Genomic DNA, 12,379 nt, shown 5'->3' with positions numbered 1-12,379 from the left:
CACCTACCTTCTATGGCCGTGTAAGTATTACAACACAGTGTGGGGCCGGGCTTATACTTATTACTACAAAAATTAATGATCTTTTACTTCAATTCTGGATTTTCAAAACATCTCAGGGTGGTTCATGTGATAATCTTTGGACCCTCTCCAAATTCTGTTTTTCAGAAAATTTTTGAGGGGTTTCCCTTGATGGGGCCTGATAATAAATAGTTTTGGGGGCTTCAGGCCATGTGGGTGGGAACCGAGGCACGAAGTGGGGCCACGGGAGGGGTGAAGTACATTGGGCAAATCCAGCCATGGTCAGAATTTGCAAGGTGGCCTTGGCCTAGATACTCCCAGGAGCTTCTCACTTTGGGTTCTGCATGGAAGGGATTGTGCTGATATTTTACCTCTGGAGTGTCTGTCTACCCAGAACACTATTATAAAATTTCAAAAGAAGCACTTAACCTAAATCCCTGATGTGGCTCACATTCGTTTTGTTTCCTCTTGCCCTCTGGGTCTCAGTGGTGGAGGGCTGAGTTGGGTAGCCCAGCTGAGAGATGCACACTTCTGCCCAGATCTGAGTACCTGTGCTCTCTCTTGCAAGAGAGAATGTGCCATGTGAGCAGGCGGGGGTGGGTGGGTGGGGGGGGTGGGGTTGGGCAAAGGTATTTGGTAACAACTCCCCTGTTCTGTTCTTTAATAATAATTATTTTAGCTGATTGAATGTTTCCTCTGTACCAAACAGTGAGCTGAGCAAAGGTGTTTGCATATATCATCTCACTGAATGATCACAACTGAATGAAGTCCCTCCAGACTACCTCCACCCCATTAAATTATGCCCATTTTAAGGATGCAAAAAATGAGGGTCATGGTTGTCAAGAGAATTGACGAAGACCTTTAATGTTTGACCACAGACCCAAGCCTCATCTACTATACCAGAGTGGTTACAAACCATTAGCATCAACAGCTTCTACCAGCTTTTTGTATAGCTGTATTTTTTTGATTAGAGTGTTCCATACAGGAAATTTGAAAACTGTGCAACATATGATAGAAAAAAAGAAAAATAACATCCAACCAAAGATAAATTCTCTTAGCATTTTGAAGTACCTGTTTTTCTGCTTCTTCTTTTTTTAATTTTTTTATTTGACAGACAGATTTCACAAGTAGGCAGAGAGACAGGCAGAAAGAGAGGAGAAAGCAGGCTCCCTGCAGAGCAGAGCGGCAGAGGGTGGGGGGTGGGGGTGTGCTCAATCCCAGAACTCTGGGATTATGACCTGAGCTGAAGGCAGAGGCTTTAACCCACTGAGCCACCCAGGTGCCCCTTCATTTTGCTTTTTAACAATTTGAGGTTGTCCTGTTTACCTTGTTCTGTACTCTGCCTTAAAAAAAGTTAACTTCATGAACATTGCCCCATGTCATTAAATTTTTCCACCCAACCTATTTGGTTAAATATTTATAATACATAAATATTATACCATTAGTTATTCAGCAGTTTTCCTCTTGTTGGAAAATTAGTCTGCAAATTTTGCTGTTTTAAGTGTGATGAGCATCATTGTACAAAATTTCTTTTTTTACGCCCTCAGTGGCAGCCATATTTGTCATTTAGAGGTGATTTCCTCCTGAGAGAAGTGTCATCATTTACATCTTCTGGTTGTTTAATCATGATGACCTTCACGGGTCATTGGTGCTGACACAGTTACCTGTTGGGAGCAGATGCAGCTGGGCCTGCGGGTGTGAGTACCCACACCAAAGGCCAACAGCAGGCAAAGTGACAGGACTCGCAGCCAATACCCTTTGTCTATTCTGGGCTCAGTTTGTTAAGAATTTTCCAGAAAAAGGAGGGATGAGCAAAGGGGAGAGAGCACGGAGAGCTGATGTGTGGCTGCTGTCCTGTACCTCTCAGAGCTCACCACTGGCTGCCACAGAACCGGGTCCCCTTGGCATCTGCCTTTGACACCTGTGGCTGTTGCCTTCTGGGGCCCAGGCTCTGGACACTGCATTTCTTGTGGCCCCAAGCCATTGCCTTCCTTCGGCAGCAGATTCTTACCTACCAAAGATAAAACAGAGGACAACAAACAAAACACTTTCTTTTATTCCTTTTCCTCTTCATTTCCAAAACCTAATTCTTACTTGGTCAAACTCCCTTTCCTTATTCAAAGAAAGGAGGGGACTAATTTCTTTTATTGGAGGCAGTGAGGGGAAAGGAAAAGAGGAAAGAAAGTAGAAATACATTTGGTAGACCATACTACCAGTTTATCTCCAGCTTCCTGCTTTCCCCAGTGTAACTTTTTTATATTTTAAAATATTTTATTCAACAAAATGGATTGAATGTGTAGTATGTGCCAAGTGTTGTTCTTAATGCAACAGGAGATAGAAATGACCAAGGCTCATCTTAAAAGAAAATTTCATGTAACTCTGCTCTGATCGGCTGATTTTTCAGAACTGTAGAACATTGCCATTTACTGAGCATCTGTATTAGGTTCTGAAGCAGGCACATTTAATCCTCAAAACATTGCTATCCTGTAGGTACCACTGTTCACGTCTTACGTGTGGGGAAAACTGAATCCTCTAGAAACCAAGTAACTTATGCAAAGTCATAGAGCCAGGAAGGAACAGAGACAGTATTCAAATTCAGGTTTTTCTAACGCCAAAACCTATGTTCTTTTCTCTGGATTGTACAAATACTTATAATTGATGTGTTGACTGGTTCTAGAATATTCCACTACAATCTACTTCAATAAAATATTTGATTTCCTGCTGAAATAACAACTTATATAAAAATGAAATGGTTGAGAAAGAAAATTTTTCTTTTCTCCATATAATATTTAGAAGAAATAGTCCCCCCCAAAGGGTTTAAAAATGGTGCTCAAGCAAATGGATCTCCAATTTAACCTTAAGAAATTTTGTTTCTAAATTGTATACTTTGCCCAAAGCAGGTTGGAGGACGTTTCACTGGAAGTTTGTAGTAAAACATCGCCCTCTTATGGGCATATGGGCATCATACATTGGAGATGGATACAAAGGATTTAAACATCAGAACAAAAGTACAATTATGTGCCCAATGACATAATGAAAATCGTTTATCAGGTGTATATTTTATTCTACAAAGACTCCTCAGAATGGAGGCCAAAAGACATTCTGGAACCGGCCAAGCCATCATTTTCCATCCATTTTTATGGAGGTGTCTGAATGCTGGCGACTACAGGACACACCTTAAGGAAACTATAATACCTGACTAGAATCATAACTATATTAACAAGCCATAATAATGCCTAAACCATCAGAATCAAATAGTTCCAATGAATCCTGTATAGGAAGTTCACATTTACAAGTTAAATGGAAAACAAAAACATACAGCGAATATAGGTCAGCATTTGAACTTGGGAGTCAAGTAGACCCCATGTGATTCACTTCTCTTTCATCTATGAAGTATGTGACCTTAGGCAAGTTACTGGATTATTTCAGCTTCAGTTTCTTGATTTGTTAAATCATAATTAGAAAAGTAGCAGCTTAAGTGAAATAAGCTTAAGTGAAGTAAGCACTTAAGCAAAGACAATATTTCATGATTAACACTTATATGTGGAATCAAACAAACAAAAAGTCAAAACTCTTGGAAACAGAGCATGGAAAAGTGGTTACCAGGAGCTGGGCGGGGGCGGTGGGAGTGGTAGGGGGCCTGGTGTACAGGGGAAATACAGAGAGGTTGGTAAGAGGATACAAACTTTCAATTTATATGATGAATAAGGTCTTAGCATCTAACATAAAATAGGGTGACTATAATTGCTAATAATGTACTGTGTAATTGAAAAAGAAAAAGTGGCAGCTAAGTAGGACAGGTGGGAAGATGAAATGAGAGAACGCCTATCAAGGAGAGCATGTGGCTAAGAGTTAGACTCATTAAGTATAAAATGGTACTATATTATAAGGTCTGTCCCAATTCTTAATTGTATAGAATCAGTTCTTTTAGATTTGAAGCCCAAAAGTTAAAAAAAAAAAAAAAAGAAGAAGAAGCCCAAAAGTCAACAAGGTAAAAGTATAAGAACAGGGTGGTGTTTTTTGTTTGTTTGTTTGTTTTTTCCTGAACTGTGTTTATTTTTACCCAAGTTTTGGCTAATAGCAAAGGTTTAACAACCAAATATGTCTCTAAAATTATACAAATGTTGAGCTGCGTGGGGAGTTAAGCTGAGTGAACGTGGGGTGCTTTTCCCCCCAAACCCTGTGTAAAAATTACTTACCAAATGCTTTCTCATTTGGACCCAGACTCCAATTCCAGAGTCTTGAAGCTAGATCTCCTAGGCAGAGCAGTACTAAAGCAGTAAGAAAGCATTTCAATTTGATCACTTACTTGCATGTGGAAATGGGGAATGGACTGTCTGTCAGACTAGACTTCTGTCCAGCCTGCCTTCATTTCAGTCCTTTCTCAGTGTTATTCCAGGTTTGGACTGTGCTGGAAAGACACCTGTATTATTATTATTTTTAAAGATTTTGTTTATTTATTTGACAGAGAGAGATCACAAGCAGGCAGAGAGAGGGGAAGCAGGCTCCTCGCCAAGCAGAGAGCCCGATGTGGGACTCGATCCCAGGACCCTGAGATCATGAGCCCAGCGGAAGGCAGAGGCCCAACGCACTGAGTCACCCAGGTGGCCCAAGACACTTTATTATATAGGCTGCGGTTCGATGAATTTGTAAATACCTACCAAAGGATTTAACACTGAAAAAATTAAGGCAATCTTGGGAAATTCTAAAACAGTCACTTTTCACTTCTGGGATGTAGGTGGCCAGGAGAAATTCGGGCCACTGTGGAAGTCATATACCAGATGCACGGACGGCATTGTGTTTGTTGTAGATCCTGTTGATGTTGAAAGAATGGGAGAAGCCACAACTGAACTTCATAAAATAACCAGGGTATCAGAAAATCAGAGAGTCACCATACTTGGAGCTGCTAACAAACAAGACCTGAGGAATTGAATTCACTGTCTCTGTTGGAAATGGAGAAATTCTATGGGTGAATTGAGCTCATCAACTCCCTGGTATTTGCAGCTCACCTGTGCAATCATAAGAGATGGACTAAAGGAAGGAGTTGAGAAATGACATGATATGATAATTAAAAGAAGAAAAATCTTGTGGCAACAGAAAAAGATGAGCTGAATTGTGATCCTTTTCGTATCTGTGTGGAGTAGGTTTTCTCTGGCTTGATGTTGATAAATGCAAGAGTGCCTGCAGCCTGGTTTGCCTGCCTGCCCTCCTGGATGCTGAGAAAGCCTTGTTTTGTTGAACAATCAGACGCTCAACTCTTTTGCCTTGTGGAAGATGAGTAAATGTGGTGCTTCTTAAAATGGTCTCTTCTCCCTACCCAACAAATCCTACCATTCTAAGGAAGCCAAGCATGGATACTAAATTGACCAGAAAACAGTTATGGAAATAGGACCTGAAGTTAGTGAAATAAGATTTTGAAGAATGAAAATAAATAAATAAATTATACAAATGTTAGAGGTTTATATTTTTCCAAGGAAATATCCCTACAAAAATATTTTGGAACCAAACTAAAACAAAACACCCCCCCCCAAAAACCTGAGAAATATGCCAGCCTGTGAAATTTATGACAAAGATAATCTATGCTTTGTTTTATTTAATTTCAAAACTGAAAAAAAGTTTAAAAAAAAATATCAGTATAGATTATAAAAAAAAAAGCAAGCATCCAAATATCTCTATCGTAAGTGATTTAGAATATCCAGCTTTCTAAAATACCAGTATCAGAAGGTCACTGTACATTTTGTTTTTTGGCACGATTTTCATTGGAAGGGACACACAGAAAAGGCTGAACTGTGTCTTATTCCCCTTCCCGGGTAAAACCACTGCCTCACATTCTCTACTTCAACACATAGCATTAAGTGCCTTGCTCAGAGCAGAATGGAAGAGCTGGAGCTGTTAACGCTTAAATTTCACTTTGCTAGAAATGTATTATAAATCACTAATTTGAGGCAACAATATATCTTTAATTGCTTGAGAAGTCAATGAACTCAGATTCAGCTATTAAACATTTCTGATCATTTAACCTAGGAGGGAGTTCTAACTACCAGACGTAGGGTTACAGAGAAAACGCATCAGGTTTACAAACAAACAATTCTCAAACATTTTAAGTGCTTTAAAGGCAAGTAATACCAACCGAAACACCGAACACTGATGTCTTAATGAAAAGCCTCTCATTTTTTATTATAGAATTTCAGACCCTAGTGGCAAATTACCATAGTCCGCACTACATTCATCCTTCAAAGGAGGTTGTGTTAAGGTCCACGGGAACTGGAGAGTGAGCAGCTTCTGCACGAATCTGGAGGAGGAATAAAGATGTGGCTGTAGGTCACAGCTACTTGTGCTCCTTCTTCAAAATGCACGGACATTCCGAGGGCATGCGTTTCAAACAGGCCATTTTACCCTTGAGCGCTGGTGGTTTTGATCCTGGTATGAAGTTAACTCTCCTTCTGGTCACTACTTGATTCACTTAATGGGCAATCATGGGGAAAAAAGTGAAAATGACTGGCTCATGTGACTCAGTAGTCCAAGACTGACTTCAGACATAGCCGGATCCGGGTCCCCAAGTCCTGCCTGTCTGTGGCTTCTGATTTTACCTATGTTGCTTTCACTCTAAGGTCGATTCTTAAGTGGTGTCTGGACAAGCCACCAAGAGGTCCAGTCCTTTATCTGGAACATTAGAAACTCTCACTAAAAAATAAGTATCTCTTCTTCTCTGGGCCAAGCAATGCTGCCGTTTATCGGCTTTGATCGGCTCAGCTGATCATGTATTCACCCTTGAAACAATCACTAAATTTGGGGAGATGCTGCACTCTCAAAGGCCAGGATTTGGAGGTGTGCCCACCCCTGGAATCACAAAGCGAGGTCGATATCACCTGAACATGGGCTGAGAGTACGAGCGTGGTTGCTCAAAGGCACATTTTGGTGCTGACACCAAAATGACAGACAAAATGAGAATGAAGAACAAAAAAACAAAGCATATTCAAGAATGTTCCGAGGACACCTGGGTGGCTCAGTTGGTTACAAAAACTGCCTTCAGCTCAGGTCAGGATCCAGGACAGAGTCCCACATCAGGCTCCCTGCTGAGCAGGGATCTTCTTCTCCCCGCGGACCCTCTCTTCTCTCATGCTCCTTCTCTCAAATAAATAAATTAAAAAAAAAAAAAAAGTTCCAAGGAGGAGCTAAATGGATTTGATAATATGGATAGTAGAAAGGAGTGAAAATGATTGAGTTAACATATTCACGGACTCACTGAAAGCCAGAGATATAGGAAAAAAAAAAAAATCTAATGAAGGAAATCACACTCTGATTTAGAGCCAGGATCTTTCTGGGAAACAATCTGGAATAGAGATTAACTGGGTTATTGTGTTAACCAGGGTTCTCCAGAGAAATGAAAGAAGGTGTATGTGTATAGATTTAAAGAGACAGGGAGAGACACACAGAAAGGCACACACAGATTTTTTAGGTAATTGGTTCGCATGATTGTGGGGCTGGCAAGTCCAAAATGTGTTAAGGAAGAGTTGACGATGCAGCTTGTGTCTGAAGGCAGTCCGGAGGCAGAACTCACTCTTCTTTGGGGTTCATCAATCTTTTTAAAACCTTCAATTGGGGGCGCCTGGGTGGCTCAGTGGGTTAAGCCACTGCCTTCGGCTCAGGTCATGATCTCAGGGTCCTGGGATCGAGTCCCGCATCGGGCTCTCTGCTCAGCAGGGAGCCTGCTTCCCTCTCTCTCTCTCTCTCTCTCTGCCTGCCTCTCCGTCTACTTGTGATTTCTCTCTGTCAAATAAATAAATAAATAAATAAAATCTTTAAAAAAAAAAAATAAAACCTTCAATTGGTTGGATGATGGCCACTCCCATTATGGAAGGTAATCTGCTTAACTAAAAGTCGGATGTGTATGTTAATCAGATCTAAATACCTTCATAGCAAATCTAGAGTGATGTTTGATGAAAAACTGGATCCCATCGTCTACCTGAGGTGCCACAGAAAATCAACCATCCCAGTCACCCACGTGAATTCTGAGGGATCTCCACACTGAGCCAGAAGGGAGTTGGCCTCCCAATGCTGAAGTTAAACCCCAGGCCAATTAAACCAGATATCTGGGAGTGAGGCCCAGATAAAGGTATTTTTTTTGACGTTCTACCGGTTACTCCTATGTGCATCCAAAGCTGAGTATCACCCTTGTAGAGCTGTGGTTCTTCAAGCTTGGTTTCCAGACTAGCCATTTCAACCTCCCCTACAAACCTTACCTACAAATGTGATAGAAATGCAAATTGTCCCTACTCCAGACTTACTAAAGCAGAAACTGGGTTCAACCCTAGCACTGCAGACTGTGGTTTAACAAGCCCTTCGGGTGATTCTGATGGTTGCACAAGTTTGAGAAACACCGGACTAGAGTTCTCCAGTGACACAATGCTAACACATGCAGGAGTGTAACACTACACCTCCGCTCTCACGTCTCTTAATCTGAAGAGTAGGGGTTGGGGCGCCTGGGTGGCTCAGTGGGTTAAAGCCTCTGCCTTCGGCTCAGGTCATGATCCCAAGGTCCTAGGATCAAACCTCACATCAGGCTCTCTGCCCAGTGCGGAGCCTGCTTCCTTTCCCCTCTCTCTGCCTGCCTTTCTGCCTACTTGTGATCTGTCAAATAAATAAATAAAATCTTAAAAAAAAAAAAAAAAAAAAGAAGAGTAAGGGTCTGTTAGTAAGCCTCCTCGAGTGAAAGAACTCATTAAGGTTTTCTTAAGTAATCGAGTGTTTGTTACAAGGATACATAATGAAAATTACGGAATCTTGACTTTGTGGCTAGGTTTCACCAAGTGGGTATTTACAAGATGCAACAGACAAATCAACCTGACAGCTTCCAGAGCTATTGCCTCCCAAGTGTAGGTCTAGAACCCTAGCATGCCTTAACAATTGTTTTTTCATCTCCCCTTGTACAAACCGCTGAATTCTTTCTCCTCTACCTTGTCTAAAATTTTGAGAGCATCTGGTTCCAACTCTTTCATCACTTAGTGATGATGTTCCCTTAACTTGTAAGCTTTGCTGGCCAAACTGGTTTCCTTTGGATCAGGTCTCTTACCAAGGTCAACCAGTTGGGACCAGGGGAAAACAAAATGCAGAGTAAGAATCTCCTAGGGCCATTCCCTTTCCTAAAGGTCTGAGGGCCCTAACGTGGGCTGTGGATATGTCACACATTGGGAAGGTTGGTCTGTTAGGTATGTTTAGCTGTTCTCTGACCCTTAAATCTATGTGAGGTTCTTTGATACAAAAAGACATCAAGGACAGGGGGTATAGCTCAGGGGTAGAGCATTTGACTGCAAAAAGACATCAAGGACAAATTAAGCATTTATTCAACTCTAACTTTCGGGGATGAGTTGGAAACTTGTACTGAAAAGCTTTGGGAATATTTCCCTTTCATTATTTGCTACAGGTAAGTCTTGTGGCCAAATTTAGAAAAGCCATAAGCTATATATTATTATGGAAAATCATCTTATTTGCATGCACCAAATTGTAGGGACCATATTTTATGCAGAAGGGCTCTTTCCATAGTCCCCTTCACTAAGTCATAAATGACGAAAGCATGTTGGTAATCTTACCAAAAAGGTAAAAAAGTCCCAAAAAACCCACCTCAAGTGATCAAGTTTTCTCCAGATCATCAGACTGGCCCTCCAGGTTTTCTTTTAATAACTGATCTAGGGGCATTTGGGTGGCCCAGTAGGTTAAGCATCCGACTCTTGGTTTCAGCTCAGTCATGAGATAGAGCCCTGTGTCAGGCTCTTTGCTCAGTGCTCTGCTTGAGAACCCATCTTTCTCTCTCCCTCTCCCTCTGCCCCTCCCCCTGCTGGTGGGAGTACTTGCACCGTGCTTTCTAATAAATAATAAATAAAACCTTAATGACTGGTCTGATTTCACTATACTAAGCTGAACTGAAAAATGGGAAAGTTCAGTCCAAATGAAAAGGTTAACTGACCTCTGGGAAAGCACGAGTTTGTTACTTAAAAACCCTTAATGATGCCAGAATTCACTGAACATTCCTGAACTGTTTTACCTCTCAACGCCAAGATTAAATTTGTACTTCACCAAAAAACTTGCAGAACTCACTCACATGGTACCAGTATTGCCACCATTACTTGATCTTATGCTACCAACTAACTGATTCAATTTAAAAAAACAAACAAACAAAAACTAAATACTACCTTGAAGTCTAAATCATAAACTTGGGCTACCAAAATAAAATTAAAACCAAAATTTAATGTGTATTTCCCAAGTTGTTTAGTGTGACTGATTCGTTGTTGGTAACAAAGGGATACTTACAGAGACAGTATTTACCTGCTGAATAATGTTTCTTTTTATTGGCCGTATGCTTCCATCCTGGTTTTAGAAAAGTTCTCTTGAAAGAACAAAAATTCTACAACTCTGACCCAGGTCTAGTTTTCATATTATTTTATTAAAGAAGTGTGCCCTCGCCTCAAAATGTGTCTCTGAACAAAGAACTGAATAAAAGAAGGATCATCCAGAGTGTTTACAATGAAAATCATGCATTAGCTAACAAAGTTGGGAGTACTGGAGGGTTTTGGACATTCTAAAAGTATTTGTAAGCATTTTACTTTTGATAAGGCCATTTATCTCAAAACCATAGCTGAAGATTATGGCCAACTCTTTAATAAAACAGTTGTTTGCTTGCAGTGATATGAAATAAGAAAACTTAAGTTTTAAAATCATTAAGTGTCTCACAAAGAAATTTTTCCCTCATGGCTTTAAGGGGAAAAAAATTAATACACTTAGTTTAAGTGCCATTGATAGGGCTGTGATTAAATACCTTCAAATTGCACTTCAAGATGCAGTATTACTAACTCAACTGAGTTAATAACATTTTATCTGGTAAATCTCCTTCATCTTCGCAGTCAACCCTCACAACTATGCCATTACAAATCATCTAAAAATTGGGGGTATAAATTCTATAGGAATTTATTATGCCTTTCAAACTAAACGTTCAATGGAGTGTTTGATGATTTCTAAGTAGATAAAAGCGTTATTTTCACCAAGTCTCTCGACTTTATAAAAATAAGTGAAATCCAGAAGTGCCCGTGCGTATTTTCCTATCCTCCCTTATACTCCTAAAAAAAGAAACTTGGCTGAGTCCTGCTGGGTGAAACCTAAGAATGTTACAAAGAGAAACCTTTCTACTTCCAGGGTTCTTTAAAATATCCCACTTCAATGTAATTACCGGTGTTCACAGTTTAATTTAGAAGTAAAGAGATTAAGCGTTAAGTAGCAGCAGCGGAGCTTACTTACATCCAGATACCAGCAGATGTCAGCAAAAACTAAGGCAGTGCCACAAGACGTCGGCCAAGGACCTTAAGCTATTTCTTTCGGGGTACTCGCAATGTAAACAGAAAATCTCCAATTACCTGCACGTTGTTCCCTAAAACTTGGTTCCCTGGCCCAGGATAGGTGGGGAGGAGAGGCCACAGTGGATCCATCTGCCTTTTCAGCACAGCAACAGCTCTTTCAAAGAACTGAGCTGCCCAGATTTTGTCCAACAAAACTCACCTACAACATGTTATGTAACAAACATACACTTCAGACAGCCATTCCTGTTAGAAAAAACAAACGTTTTGTGTGTTTGTTTACAGAACACTCATATTACCTGGGCTCTGCAATATGTGTTTAGGGGTTATGAACATGGAATATTCGAGAGGACATTAATGCATTTTTCTGGAGAATTTTCTGTCAGGTGGTAGAACAGCTTGTTATAAAGAAATAGATATAACATTTTAAAAACAGAAGAATCTCAAGTGTAATATTTCTTTTTTTTTTTCCCCCAAAGATTTTATTTATTTCTTTGACAGAGAGAGACACAGTAAGACAGGGAACACAAGCAGGGGGACTGGGAGAGAAGTAAGCTTCCTGCTGAGCAGAGACCCTGTTGCAGGGCTCAATTCCAGGACTCCAGGATCATGACCTGAGCCAAAGGCAGATACTTAATGACTTGAGCCACCCAGACGCCCCTCAAGTATAATATTTCAAAGATAACTATTTTCTTATACTTGTAAAAGAAATAGGAATAGAATCACATGGGATGCCATTTACTTCAAATATATACATGCATTTTTACTTTAACATTTGTGGCCAATACTATGTAAGACCAATCTTTATGGTCTTAACATTAACTTCTCCAGCAGGATCTATATACAGCAGAATTGTTTGTATCACTTTATTTCTGCTTGTTAGACTAATAGTATCAGAAAATAATTTAGCCACCTGGAACTAAACTTAGGCAAAATATAAAAAGAATCTAGGCAATTTAATTGTATTCTGCATGTCTGTAATTCTGTATTAAAAAATAGTAAGTGAACTCATAATG

General features: G+C 40.2%; 1 pseudogene; it reads left to right on the top strand.

The window, feature by feature from the left end:
* The first annotated feature begins 4,339 nt into the window (after nt 1-4,339).
* LOC122913587 lies at nt 4,340-5,130 on the top strand (annotated as a pseudogene).
* The last annotated feature ends 7,249 nt before the right edge of the window (nt 5,131-12,379 follow it).

This window comes from Neovison vison, chromosome 7, assembly GCF_020171115.1.
Source record: "Neovison vison isolate M4711 chromosome 7, ASM_NN_V1, whole genome shotgun sequence".
In the NCBI taxonomy this organism is placed as follows: domain Eukaryota; kingdom Metazoa; phylum Chordata; class Mammalia; order Carnivora; family Mustelidae; genus Neogale; species Neogale vison.
Note: the sequence above shows the minus strand (reverse complement) of the source record. Positions and strands in the feature narration are given on the sequence as shown.